We start from the raw sequence: 15,624 nt of genomic DNA, 5'->3' as shown, positions 1-15,624 counted from the left end.
TAAGACATGGCTAGCTAGCTAGCGGCTAACGTCCATCCGTAGTCTGCAGTGTTTTAGCTACTTCTAAATCACTAATCCTCACCTCCATGGTGACAAATAAAGTAAGTGTCTCATGATACATTATCTGTATGTAATATTGGCTGCATTTGTAATAGTTGCTTGTGTGCCATGTTGTTCCAGACCACAGCAAACGTTACCCAGCTTGCAAAGATTGTAATAAATCCATTAGAAGAAACCTGCCGTTTCCTTTAACTTGGACACACACATCTATATCTTTGGCCATTCTAAGCCAGTAATTTCCAGGAGTAACCTAACCCTCTGAGAAGCCTCGGTTTTACTAGTTTTCCAATGTTTTTTATGCTTTCATTATACAACTTTTATAAAGCTTTTCATTTATTGGGGCTCCAGACAGTTTTTATTTTTGGTCCAATATAGCTCTTTCAACATTTTGGGTTGTCGACCTCTGCCCTAATGTATAGTAAGGTAATATTTTAATTTCAAGTTTTTCTTCTGGTTTCTTCTATGTTCTCTTTTCCTTGTTTTTTTTGGTACTTTTTGTACCCCTTTCTAGATGGCCCAGGTCGGAAATTGGCAGTTTTTGAGTGCATTGTTTGCCTTTTGTCTATCATCTTCTTCCGTCATGATGTTGGCCCATTCTTAGAATGTTCTCAGGACTGATAGTTTGTCTGCAGTAAGGCGCCTATAAGAACAGCTGACAGGCAACACGTCACAGTGGTCAGGTGACCCTTCTGAAGAACAGAACAGTCAAAACATGTCAGGTAAAAAAGTCCATCCGGTATATCAAAAATATTGTCTGACGAAAAGAACATTTGAAAAGTAAGTCAGATAAATATGTCCGCATAAGATCTAATGTAAAGGCACAAACATTTATGAGATAAACAAATCTGTTCATGCTAACTACAACTCTGGCAAATAATAATGGAGAAATAGTGTATGCCACAGTCCTATGATGGGAATTTTCTGGTGAAGTGGGTTGGAAGTGTGGAAGTCCGTCACCGGGGCAAACTTTGGCATCAAGTGGGGAGGGGGCAGTTTAACCGACCTAGACTTTGCGGATGACCTGGCTCTGGTTAGCCATACTCAGCGTTCACTCCAAGAGATGCCCAACAATCTCCATGAGCACGGAGAAAAAGTCGGACAACGGATAAGCCAAGAAAAGACCAAAGCCATGGCCGTTGGACAAACAACACTTTCCACCACTCACTATAGACAAACATGATATGTTGACGACTTCACCTATCTTGGAAGTAACATCTCAAGAACAGGAGATGTGGAGAAAGATGTCAATAACAGAATTGGCAAAGCTGCAGGAGTGTTCCAAAGGCTCCGAAACATCTGGTCGTCCAAAGCCATCACAACGACCATCGAGCTCCGTCTCTACATGTCAGTGGTCATACCAACAGCAACCTATGCCTGTGAGACGTGGATGAAGACAGCCAGTATCATCAACAAGCTGGATGTCTTCCATCGACGATGCCTCAGATCCATCTTGAAGATCCTGGAGAGACCAATGAGATGAGAGGCAGGTGTAGCAGCACTGTCTGACATTGTCTCCGAAAGGAGAAGGAGAATGATGGGGCAAGTACTCCGACTGCCAAGAGAGAGACCGGCAAGTGTGGCAATGGACTGGATGCCAGAAGGTGGAATAAGGAAGAAAGTGAGGCTGAAGAAGACTTGGAGATAGATAGCCAAGGAAGACCTAAGGGAGATGGGTGGCAGCTGGCATTAAGCAAGAAGAGCCGGCAGAGACCGAAGAAAAGAGAGGGGACTCATCGCCCAATGTTCTAATAGGAACGGGAGGAACTAAGTCTAAGTAAGTAAGTGTTGGCAGAGGAAAAGCTTAAGAGAGATCTCAAGTTGAAGGAAATAGGAAAAGCTAAGGTGAAGAGCTCAAGGATGGTTGGGGCACTCAAATAAGGGGGGTGCAAGGGTTTCAATCACAGGTGTGCCCTTTGTAGTTAATATAGAGGAACTCAAGAAAAACATCAGGGGAGCTAAAGTGAAAAGTATGTTGAGAATGAAAACAACGGGTGAAGGGAAAAGGGACAGTGGGACAGTATTGATTGAGTTTGAAGGAAATCTAGCTCCAAGAAAGGTGTTCCTTGGCTTCATTGTCAAAAATTCTGACACTCTGCTAGAGTCTGTTGGTAAAAATAGGAGGTGTGCTCACTGTCAGTAGATCATGAGTACGGGAAGTGTTGTGAAGGAGTGCAACCGAAGTGCTGTAATCGTGAAGGAGGTCGTAGTGTGGCTTATGGGGGATGTGAGTTCCTGAATAGGGAAGATGCATTTCAGGAATTAAGAGTGGAGAAAGAACAGAAGAAAGAGCCCAAGTGTTATAAAAGAAATCCAACAATGAAATACACGTTGATTAAAAAATAAAACTTGTAACTTTTATAGCTGGAGTGATAAAGAGCACTGCGGAACTTAAATTCAGTTGAAAGTCAACACAGCAGTAAATCATTTGAGTCTTATAAGCCTGCATTGGAAGAAGTGAGAAACCTCACTAGTCAGTGCAGCCAGGAAACATGTACTGGTTGATAAGGATTATGTTCTTTTTTCATTTTTTGCAGTGGAATGCACAGAGTTTGCTGGCAAATGGCCCAAGAATTGAAGCAATGTATCCAATAGTTAAAGGAAAACCACAACATTGTTTTCTATCCAGGAATCCTGGTTCAAACCAAATCTGTAATATACTCTGCATGGTTACGTAATACATTAAAGCGATAGAAACTTTGGGGGAGGTTGTATAATGGGATACCGTCCAGAGTGCTGGAAAATGGAGATGACGTATATAGTGGTGGAGATATGGAATGAAGGATGAGAACTGTTCGTAATCAACTACTACATTCATGTAAAAGATTAAACTTTGACAAGCTGTTGGAAATACAAGGCCAAAATAGAGCAAGTGGGTAGATTGCAATGCTCATGGGATGCATCACAGACAGATTAAAATGGTAAAATAATAGAAAAGCTGATGGACTATGACTATGGTCTAACGTACGGCAGGTTTAATCCGGCCGGCGGCCCGCAAGATGCGTTTGATCAGTATATCAATGAGCTGCATATGTTACCGAAAGAAACTGCTGTTCTAAATTTGTCCACTGGATGTCACAATAGAAAAAAAAACGCATAGCCCACTTCACACATGATATTGTTTAAAGATGTCAGCTGACTTTAAGCGCCTTCTGGATTGGCTGCCGCTACTCCAATCAATGCAGGTGCAAGCAATCAGCTGCTCCTGTTGTGGCTGGCAGCAGATGGCGGCAGACTGATGCAGTATCGACATTACCTTCTTTAATTATAAATTATCCACTCAACGGGTAAAATAACAGAACCGTAAGATGCAAAGACATAAGTCAACATGAGCATCATCTCTGTAATCAGAGTACCGTACAGCGCTCACAATTCGTTGACGATGCAATGCACACCCTGAACTCCATTGTAAATATGTGCGTTTCTACATTTGTTTGTTTTATTTTATGTTATGCTTAAATCTACCATGTTCACATTAATCACGTTTGTAGTTATGTTACCCTGATTTCGGCCATTGTGTCATTTTGATAATTGTTTTGTTTATATTATAATTGTAATGTTTGAATGATAATACATGATGTAACTTGTGGCAGTTGCGGATGTCACCAATGCAGCGGTCTGAGAAAACACTCGGTTGCTTCTCCAAACACGTCTTTAATGAACTGCCAACTTGAGAATGCGAAAGAGGAAGTGCTTATAGTTTAATGGTTTGTAAATACACTGTCAGGTTCAAACACTGATGACATCTATTAAACAGACAAGAAGCAAGGAATCATGCGGAGACAGAGTTCAATTTTGCTCAATGAGGAGAGACGTACTGGGCTGTACACTCAATTACAGTTCCAACCTACGCCCTAAGGCACAGCCCACCTGCTCCACTATTTATTCGGGAGGTCCCTGGTTACATCACTGAGGCTGCTTCTGAAGGAAGGGGAGTAATTTCAGCAGCCCCAGTTAGACACAATATATGATTATTCAGAAATGGAAATGTGCTAACACTCGTGATATCGCCCTGTCTCTGCTTTGTCTGTGTCAAGGTACTCGATGTTCGCCCTTGGCGACACAAACACTGATACGAGACGACTCGCAATCCAAGATTGCAAGTTGTCCCTTTGCACAGATAGAAAAGTAAGACTTAAGTACAATTTATAATAACTATAGCAACAGCCTTTAAGCATTAAAGTTGTGTGATAACATATAAGTAATTTTTCTACCATTTACTGAGACAAAGCCTATGTTAATTGAGAATTTTAATCTGTGCATGATTTTACTAGTCCGGCCCCATTTGGGAATAGGTTTTCTTCCATGCGATCCCTGAGCTAAAATGAGTTTGACACCCATGATCTAGTGTTTTTAAATGATGGAAGCGCTACTAGGATCAATATAACAGGAGCAGTGTCAGCATGGGATATCACTCTTGTGTCTAACTTCTTGGCCGGAAGCATCACCTGGACAGTTCTGTATAAACAATAACCGTAGTTATTGGACGGCAGGAATCAGTAACTAGTGGGCAGTTATGTAAGAGAAATAATGGTAGGAAATCAAGTTTAAAATGTAGATTTGAAGAAACAGACTGGGAAAGTTCCAAAGAATGAGTGAATGAGTGAAGTAGTAGAAATGTCAGAGGAAGTGGCCTCCTCTACACTAAGCCGGCTAAGGTTTTCCAGGGTAAATCCTACCTAACCTTATACTTGTCCACACACACACAATGGTCGTTTAAGAACCCCACGTCCCCCTCCCTCTAGGGATCTAGATATCTGGTCAGGACACTCCTCACTCTTTTGCCTTAACCGTCCTTGTCCATTCGTTGTTGGTGACTTTATATACTCTGGACCTAGACGTCGAGTCCGCTACATACATGGCGGACAATAACTGATACAGTCTGCTTTGCCAGTCCAAAAGCATTCACTGTTTTCCGTAGTCTTCCCTCGACGGCAAGGTAATACAAATCACACTCTACATTTTTTGATCACATCCACAGGAGCCCGCTTTCTTGTTGTCTCTCCTTCGACAAATGGACAAAGATTTTCGGTAAGTAGAATCATAGCTGACCTGGACATTAGAAAGTTCTCTTGCCGTCTGAGAAGTGTTGTATCCCAAATAGCTGCAATCGCTTTCTCTTAAGGTATTCATTTGTGATTTCCACAAGCGTCTGTACAGATGAAGGAGAAGGAGAAACATGGGCATGTCTGGGTGACTCGCCTCCATATTTCCAGTGGTTAGCTCCGAGTTACAAAACCGCTTTATTATGAAGCTGGCTGACGTCACTTCCTGTGTGGGGCGCAGTCTTTCTGGCGTCACTTCCTCTCCGAACTCAGTTTGTAAACGATCAATGACCCCATACAAAGCTAATCAATCAATCATCAATCAATCTTTATTTATATATCCCTAAATCACAAGTGTCTCAAAGGGCTGCACAAGCCACAACGACATCCTCGGTACAAAGCCCACATAAGGGCAAGGAAAAACTCACCCCAGTGGGACGTCGATGTGAATGACTATAAGAAACCTTGGAGAGGACCGCATGAGGGGGGGGGGGGGTTAAGAGCCGGAGATTAAAAAAATAGACGACACACTTACCCGTGTAAAAAAATATCCAAGGAGGGGAACCTTAAACGGTGATTTAGTGTGGCCGAAACGGGGCTTAGGCTAAATTTGTATTCGTTTAATGAGTTATCCGGCTTAATGTAGACAGGGTCACATATAATCATATGGGCGGAGTGGCTCAGCGGGTGGAGTAGCCATCCAGAAACTTGAGGGTTCCTGGTTTGAGTCCAGCTTATGCTATAGGCACTGCCGTTGTGTCCTTAGACAAGACACTTCTGCCACTTTGCTCCCAAGGCCACCTATGGGAAAGCTGGTACCATTTTGGACAGGAGTGTCGCCAAGCAGTAAAACAAAGGAACAGGGCATCAAGGTTAGTCAAAAGACCACAACATGCAAAACTTAATTCTGTAAGTGGTAACGTGACCAGTAAGACAAGCCAAGAGCGAAAGCTGGAGTAATTTCTGCAGTACAATTGGAAGAACAACACCAGTAGGAGAGGTATTGAGAATGATCCGAAGAATTGGAGGGCAAAGGAGAGAGTGGGAGTACCCTGCCATGATAGCTGAGGTTAAGACCTTTGCAAAAATACACAGCTCAGAAAGCCTGTATCAAGAATCTAACAGATGAAGAGGAAAACATTAAGAAGTGTTAGAGGGATGGAGGGAAGTTGGTGAAGGAAATTTGGATGAACCATTTTCACAGGAAGAGATCCTGAGGGCGATTAACAGATCCAAACCAACTATTCCTGGAAAGGATCAAGTTAGTTACTGTATGCTGAAACGTTTAGGAGACGAAATGCTCCAGACAATTTTAGAGCTCTATAATAAAGTGTGGGAAAAAGGCCAACTCTCAGCAATGTGGAAGGAAGCCGTGATCATTCCAATAAGGAAGCCAGGAAAGGATCCAGTTGGGCAATCAAACGACACACCAGCAGCCCTGACCTCCAACATTTGCAAAGGGATGGAACGAATGATAACAGAAAGGTTAACTCACCAGCTGGAGAAGGAAGGCACGATTGCAAGTTACCAGAGTGAATTTAGAAGAGGGAGGAGCACAGTGGATCTAATAATACGACTCGAAACAGAAATAAAAAAAAGGCCCAAGGAAACAGAGTCAGTTATCGCTGTGTTTTTTGACATTGAGAAGACATACAATATGTGATAGCGAGGCCTGCTGATAAGCGGCTGAATATAGGAGTTGGAGGGAGGGCTTTTAATTGGTATTAAGACCTTGGGAATTGGGACAGTCATGTCAACACAGCATGTGGTGGGGAATGTAACACATCAGGGAAGTGTGATAAGTCCATTTTTATTCAGTGTTAGCCTAAATGAGGTATTCTCAAAATTGCAAGCAGATATCGGTAGGTCGCTGTTTGTGTGAGCGTTTGCGGAAAAGAGGCAGAAACATAAAGCATGTGATGGGGACACTTCAAGGAGCCTTCAACCAAGGCCCTGTCGAAGCCTGATTACTCCTTAAACAAATAATTAGTTAGCCTAAGCCCCGTGTCAGCCACACTAACCTATCGTATAAGGTCCCTTTTGTTGGATATTTTTTTTACACGGGTAAATGCGCCTTGTATTTCTTGAATCTCCGGCTCTTAGCTTTGTGTAGACTCACTGATCGTTTACAAACTGAGTTCGGAAAGAAAGTGAAGTCAGAAAGACCGCGTCACAGCCAGCTTCATAACAACCGGAGCTAGCCACTGGAAAGATGGAGGCGAGTCATCCAGACATGCCCGTGTTTCTCATTCTTCTACATGTACAGGCGCTTGTGGAAATCACACATGAATACCTCAAGAGAAGGAAACGCTCGATTGCAGCTATTTCGGATACAACGCATTTTAGACGGCAAGAGTACAACGCATTTTAGACGGCAAGAGAACTTTCGAATGTTCAGGTCAGCTGTGATTCTACTTACCGAGAAACTTTGTCCATTTGTCAAAGGGTAGACGATGAGAATGCGGGCTCCCATGGATTAGTTAAAAAAGGTAGCGAGTGCTTTTTATTCCCTGGACGACGAGGGAAGACTACGGAAAACAGCGAATGCATTTGCACTGGCAAAGCAGACTGTATCACTTATTGTCGCCATGCATGTCGCGGACTCAACATCTAGGTCCAGAGTATATAAAGTCTCCAAAAACAAATGGACAATGAAGGTGAAGGAAAAAGAGTGAGGAGTGTCCTGACCAGATATCTAGATCCCTAGATCAGTGGTTCTTAACCTGGGTTCGATCGAACCCGACGGGTTCGGTAAGTCGACCTCAGGGGTTCGATGGAGCCTCCGCCATGGAGGTAAAGACACATCCGACTTATCGTGTAAATAAAAACTTCTCCCTATCGGCGTATTATGGCTACCCCCAAAGAATGTTCACTCTAATTTTCCATCTGATTTGCAGGTTTTTTGATTGATTGATTGAAACTTTTACTAGTAGTTTGCAAAGGAAGAGAATACATTACATGAAACAGTACAGTTTACACAGTGCAGTACATATTCCGTACAATTGACCACTAAATGGTAACACCCGAATATGTTTTTCAACTTGTTTAAGTCGGGGTCCACGTTAATCAATTCATGGTAATGTGTGTAAGGTGTATAATTTGTTGTGTGTTCATGCACTGTTTTGGATTTGTTCTTTGAACAAGGTGATGTTCATGCACGGTTCATTTTGTGCACCAGTAAAAAAAACATAACCTTTTCTTGAATTTGAATTTAAAAAAAAGTTTATTTTTTACTAAAGAAAGGTTCGGTGAATGGGCATATGAAACTGGTGGGGTTCGATACCTCCAACAAGGTTAAGAACCACTGCCCTAGATTATACATCCATTCATCCATTTTCTACCGCTTGTCCCTTTTGGGGTTGCAAGGGGTGCTGGAGCCTATCTCAGCTGCATTCGGGCAGAAGGCGGAGTTCACCCTGGACAAGTCGCCACCTCATCACAGGTGGCGACTGTGATTAATCCCTAGATTAATTGTTGTAAAATGTTCTTTATCACATTGTTTACTTTAAAGGCCTACTGAAACCCACTACTACCGACCACGCAGTCTGATAGTTTATATATCAATGATGAAATCTTAACATTGCAACACATGCCAATACGGCCGGGTTAGCTTACTAAAGTGCAATTTAAAATTTTGCGTGAAATATCCTGCTGAAAATGTCTCGGTATGATGATGCCTGCGCGTGACGTCACGGATTGTAGAGGACATTTTGGGACAGCATGGTGGCCAGCTATTAAGTCGTCTGTTTTCATCGCAAAATTCCACAGTATTCTGGACATCTGTGTTGGTGAATCTTTTGCAATTTGTTCAATGAACAATGGAGACAGCAAAGAAGAAAGCTGTAGGTGGGAAGCGGTGTATTGCGGCAGGTGTTGTGCCGGATAACGCTCCCCCGCCGTAGAATGCCCCCCTTGACTGCTGTGCCGGATAACACAGCCGGTGTTTCATTGTTTACATTCCGGGAAGATGACAGTCAAGCTTTACCATTGGCCTGTGGAGAACTGGGACAACAGAGACTCTTACCAGGAGGACTTTGAGTTGAATGCGCAGACGCGGTACCGTGAGTACGCATGCAGCTGCGGCTTCCAAACATTTGATCGCTTGCCCGTACGTGCGTGCAGCTATGTGCATGTCATGTACGTAACTTTGGGGACTTTGGGGAAATATATGTGCTGTATGAACTTTGGGGAGGTGAACGGTACTTTGGGCTGTGGGATTGAGTGTGTTGTGCAGGTGTTTGAGTTGTATTGGCGGGTTATATGGACGGGAGGGGGGAGGTGTTTGTTATGCGGGATTAATTTGTGGCATATTAAATATAAGCCTGGTTGTGTTGTGGCTAATAGAGTATATATATGTCTTGTGTTTATTTACTGTTTTAGTCATTCCCAGCTGAATATCAGGTCCCACTCGCCTCTCACAGCATCTTCCCTATCTGAATCGCTCCCACTGCCCTCTAGTCCTTCACTCTCACTTTCCTCATCCACAAATCTTTCATCCTCGCTCAAATTAATGGGGAAATCGTCGCTTTCTCGGTCCGAATCGCTCTCGCTGCTGGTGGCCATGATTGTAAACAATGTGCAGATGTGAGGAGCTCCACAACCTGTGACGTCACGCTACTCGTCTGCTACTTCCGGTACAGGCAAGGCTTTTTTATCAGCGACCAAAAGTTGCTAACTTTATCGTCGATGTTCTCTACTAAATCCTTTCAGGAAAAATATGGCAATATCGCAAAATGATCAAGTTTGACACATAGAATGGACCTGCTATCCCCGTTTGAATAAGAAAATCGCATTTCAGTAGGCCTTTAACTGTCCATTAAAGATTTGATTAATTGATGATGGCTCAGGAGTGTTTTACTACAATAGGGCCCCACAACGCACTGTATTCCAGTTAATTGAAATAACACTGGATATTGTTCAGAGAAGTTAAATGTGGATTTACTGAGTGCATTTGAATATTGGCTACAGCAGTATATGGACGTTGTACAGGCGTACACGGACAGGGCGAACAACCTGTCAACTGGAAAGGATGTGGGCATACATTAGAGAACCGGGGATGGGTTGGGGATGTGCACGGTGGAGATGGTGGCAGTGTTGGTAGCATTAGAATGGGTGGAAATAACATCACAAAAGAAGACCGTTAAACGCTCAGACTCTGAGGATATCACGTCATTTCACACAGACATCCGACAAGACATTTTATTCCAGATCCTACCTACACACAGCCATGGAAACAAATAAGGAGCGCAGGTCACATTCCTTAGGGGTGCCAACACATGTAGGAGTGATAGGAAATGAAAAGGCAGACAGGGTTGAAATGCAAGTTAACATCAATAAGGCAGAATTGAAAAAAGCGATTAAAGGTAAAATTAATCCGATTTGGCAAAACTGAGGAAGACACTTGTATCAGATACAGCAAAGGGTCCGATTGTTGAAGATGGGTGGAAAGAGCAGGAGAGAAGAGGTGGTGAGGACAGGATTAAGGATAGGACACTGTGCGGTTAATAAAACATTGAAATTGCTGGCTTGTGTCTGGAAGATGAATCAGTAGAACATGTGATTCGGAAGTGGAGGCGACACAAGGCAAGGCCAGTTTATTTTTAGATCCCAATTCGTACACAAGGCAATTGAAAGTGCTTTGCAGAAAATTACAAGAATGCAAAAAAGTAAAAATAACATAATCATAAAAACAATTACAATTAAAATTAAAATTAAAGTGTGCAGATAATCAATCAAATCAAGCAATCAAAGTTTACTTATACAACCCTAAAATCACGAGTGTCTCAAAGGGCTGCACAAGCCACAACGACATCCTCGACTCAGATTCCACATCAGGGCAAGAAAAAACTCGACCCAAAGGGATGACAATGAGAAACCTTGGAGGGTACCGCAGATGTGGGACCAAAAAAGCATTATTTTAGTGATTGACTACATAATATGAGTTAAAGAGCACACCAAAGAAAGTGTTTGGACTTTTCAAAAAGTTGTTAAAAAATAATAGGGAGCGAGGGATGGAAACACAATAGCACTGGTGAGCTCATAAGTATGGTCAAAATGCCATACCGGAAGGAGGCGGTAATGCACCAAATGATGGATGCCAACCACTGTTAAACCAAAAAAGAAGAAGAGGAATCAGGGTCAGGTGTGTCCTGATTGCCAATCAGGGACGGGTGAGTGAGCCAGCGCTCAGACCAGAGGAGTGGTGGTAAATGGAAGCAAACACGGAGAAGAACAAAAAACGGTCCATAAATGCCACTATGGGCCCTAGTGATTTAGAATGTACTTTCCATCCATCCATCTTCTTCCGCTTATCCGAGGTCGGGTCGCGGGGGCAGCAGCCTAAGCAGGGAAGCCCACTCTTCCCTCTCCCCAGCCACTTCGTCCAGCTCTTCCCGGGGATCCCGAGGCGTTCCCAGGCCAGCCGGGAGACATAGTCTTCCCAACGTGTCCTGGGTCTTCCCCGTGGCCTCCTACCGGTCGGACGTGCCCTAAACACCTCCCGAGGGAGGCGATCGGGTGGCATCCTGACCAGATGCCCGAACCACCTCATCTGGCTTTTCTCGATGTGGAGGAGCAGCGGCTTTACTTTGAGCTCCACCCGGATGGCAGAGCTTCTCACCCTATCTCTAAGGGAGAGCCCTGCCACCCGGCGGAGATTGCTCATTTCGGCCGCTTGTACCCGTGATCTTGTCCTTTCGGTCATAACCCAAAGCTCATGACCGTAGGTGAGGATGGGAACGTAGATCGACCGGTAAATTGAGAGCTTTGCCTTCCGGCTCAGCTCCTTCTTCACCACAACGGATCGATACAGCGTCCGCATTACTGAAGATGCCACACCGATCCGCTTGTCGATCTCACGATCCACTCTTCCCTCACTCGTGAACAAGACTCCGAGGTACTTGAACTCCTCCACTTGGGGCAGGGTCTCCTCCCCGACCCGGAGATGGCACTCCACCCTTTTCCGGGCGAGAACCATGGACTCGGACTTGGAGGTGCTGATTCTCATCCCAGTCGCTTCACACTCGGCTGCGAACCGATCCAGCGAGAGCTGAGGATCCTGGCCAGATGAAGCCATCAGGACCACATCATCTGCAAAAAGCAGAGACCTAATCCTGCAGCCACCAAACCGGATCCCCTCAACGCCTTGACTGCGCCTAGAAATTCTGGCCATAAAAGTTATGAACAGAATCGGTGACAAAGGGCAGCCTTGGCGGAGTCCAACCCTCACTGGAAACGTGTCCGACTTACTGCCGGCAATGCGGACCAAGCTCTGACACTGATCATACAGGGAGCGGACCGCCAAAATCAGACAGTCCGATACCCCATACTCTCTGAGCACTCCCCACAGGACTTCCCGAGGGACACGGTCGAATGCCTTCTCCAAGTCCACAAAGCACATGTAGACTGGTTGGGCAAACTCCCATGCACCCTCAAGGACCCTGCCGAGAGTATAGAGCTGGTCCACAGTTCCAAGACCAGGACGAAAACCACACTGTTCCTCCTGAATCCGAGGTTCGACTATCCAGAATGTACTTTAATCAGTTTTAAATGCATGTTGGATTTTTTCTATTTTGTACAAGATCAAAAGAGTTATTATAGTCATACAGTCATCTAAATATTTTATTAAGTGGAGCTGAATGGTCCCGAATGCCTTTGAACTTGACATAGCCAATTTCTCGTTAGTGATCATGATTGAATGCAGCTGGCAGCGCCTCTTTGGCAGCGTAAAATAATTAGTTTGACAGAAGTCGTCGGATCGATTGACGCTCCGAACAATGGGAAAGATCTAACGAATATCAATGTTGATTTACGCGAGCCGGGAAAGTATTTGGCGTTGTAATCCAAGATCATCAGTTCAAACATGGAGTACCTACAAGTTGACTGGACGGGTCCCAACTTTGTCAAAGCCTGGAAAGAGAACCAAACACTAACCCCTCAGATGAAAGGAAATAGTTTAGAAACAATCGGTGTGTGGTCAAATGTGCTGCCAGAAAAATGCTGGAAGCTTTATCATTATCCATCCATCCATGTTCTATCTCTGAATGCACGCATACCGCGGTTGCAGCAAGGTAGCGGAATTATCACCTCAGGTATGTGGAGAGTGATTCGATGAAACTCTTCAACATTTTTGCCCTAATTACAGTAGGTAAGGGTGTATTTTAGCCACATTCCTGCGAGAATCATGGGTGTGACTGAGGCATTAAGGAGTGGGACTATCCAGGGCTAGAAAGAAATCTGCGTTCTAAGAACTCCGGCTTATTAGTGATTCCCAGAGCCCAAAAACAGTCCGCGGGCTATAGAGCGTTTTCTATTCGGGCTCCAGTACTATGGAATGCCCTCCCGTTAACAGTTAGAGATGCTACCTCAGTAGAAGCATTTAAGTCCCATCTTAAAACTCAATTGTATACGCTAGCCTTTAAATAGACCCCCCTTTTAGACCAGTTGATCTGCCGTCTCTTTTATGCTCTGCCCCCCTCTCCTGCGTGGAGAGGTTATCAGGTGACCACAGATATTGCGCTAGCTGTTCAAAGTCGGGACCTGGGGTGGACCACTCATCTTTGCATCAGTTGGGGACGCCTCTGCGCTACTGACTTGTCTCCAATCAAGATGATTCCACTATGGACTGGACTCTCACACTATTGACTAGATCAGTGGTTGTTAACCTGGGTTCGATCGAACCCTAGGGGTTCGGTGAGTCGGCCTCAGAGGTCAAGACACACCCGACTCATCGTGTAAATAAAAACTTCTCCCTATCGGCGTATTACGGATACGGCAACAGCTGACTGGTTTCCAAGTGTGTAATTTATTGTGAGTTCATGCACTGTGTTGGTTTTGTTCTTTGAACAAGGTGATGTTCATGCACGGTTCATTTTATGCACCAGTGCATATAATACCGTATCATTGATTGATTGATTGAGACTTTTATTAGTAGATTGCACAGTACAGTACATATTCTGTACAGTTGACCACTAAATGGTAGCACCCAAATAAGTTTTTCAACTTGTTTAAGTCGGGCTCCACGTTAATCAATTCATCTCTTTCTCTTTCGGACTTATCAAGTTGTGCATTCTTCACACATTCTTCACTCACCAATTCCGTGAGGGATGAGGCAGAAACTAACCCCATACATGCTTTTAAGTCCTGACCTTGAAGGCAGACTGGGTTATTGCCCGACACGTCAAATCTCCAACACGTTTCCTTCTCCCTGGAGTCCAAATTCCGGGCTTTCCCTCCCACGCACGTACTGTACCGCAGCCTTTACACCAGCTTTGATCTGCTCGCAATTCCTAAACAGGTGGGACCTCCACCCTTTAATGCACTCGGTCACACACATACGGAGGTGGTCAAAGTTCCTCAGGTCCCCCGGGAAGGACTTTGATAGACCCCCACGCCCCCGGACACAAGGACCCAAACTGTCACATCCAGAGGTTCCATGCAGAAGTAAGGTTGACCAGGCACCTCGAAGCAAACATGCATGGAGTTGTAGTCCTTTGTGACTCTATCTAAAACAGGGGTCTGAACTCCGATTACAAGGGGGCCACTGAGGGTAGAGTCAAGAAGAGGCCCAAGCTGCTCAGCGGCCTAGTGGTTAGAGTGTCCGCCCTGAGATCGGTAGGTCGTGAGTTCAAACCCCGGCCGAGTCATACCAAAGACTATAAAAATGGCACCCCTGGCACTCAGCATCAAGGGTTGGAATTGGGGGTTAAATCACCAAAAATTATTCCTGGGCGCGGGCATCATTGCTGCTCACTGCTCCCCTCACCTCCCAGGGGGTGATCAAGGGTGATGGGTCAAATGCAGAGAATAATTTCGCCACACCGAGTGTGTGTGTGTGACAATCATGCGTACTTTAACTTTAAGTATTCACTCCAGACCGCTGTTTTGACAACATGACAATAGGGATGAGCGATAGGGCCTAAAATCTATATCACAATATATTATTTGGCTTGTAAATGATAATATAATAATTTCAAAACATGTTAAAGAGGCTCCTACTTTGGCATACAGTGGGTCTGAATTAGTCTGTGCCTCATCCCTCACAAAAGGGGTGAGTGGTGAAGAATGCGATAAGACCTAGCACTGTATTTTCCCGACTATAAGGCACACTTAAAATCTTTTTTTTTCTTCTCAAAACTCGACAGTGCGCCTTATAACCCGGTGCGCCTAATGTACGGAATAATTGTGGTTTTGCTTACCGACTTCGAAGCAATTTTATTTGGTGCACTGTGTAATGATAAGTGTAGATGGCAGTCAAACATAAGAGATAAGTGTAGGCTGCAATATACTGAATTTCCCCCAGGGATCAATAAAGTACTTTGTAGTCTATTCTATTCTAATATGACTCAAGTAAACAACACCAACATTGGATATGTTCCATTGAAAATATAGAACGTTACACATGGCGCTCAAATTTGGGATCTGCATAAATCCTGAAAAATTGCGCGCGTCCGCCGTTGTAGTCCGTGACGACACTGTAGTCGATAAACTTTTTCATTTTCTCTATCTTTTTGTTATGGGACAT

The sequence above is a fragment of the Nerophis lumbriciformis genome, linkage group LG31 (genome assembly GCF_033978685.3).
Source record: "Nerophis lumbriciformis linkage group LG31, RoL_Nlum_v2.1, whole genome shotgun sequence".
Classification (NCBI taxonomy): Eukaryota; Metazoa; Chordata; class Actinopteri; order Syngnathiformes; family Syngnathidae; genus Nerophis; species Nerophis lumbriciformis.
This window is presented reverse-complemented; position numbering follows the sequence as displayed.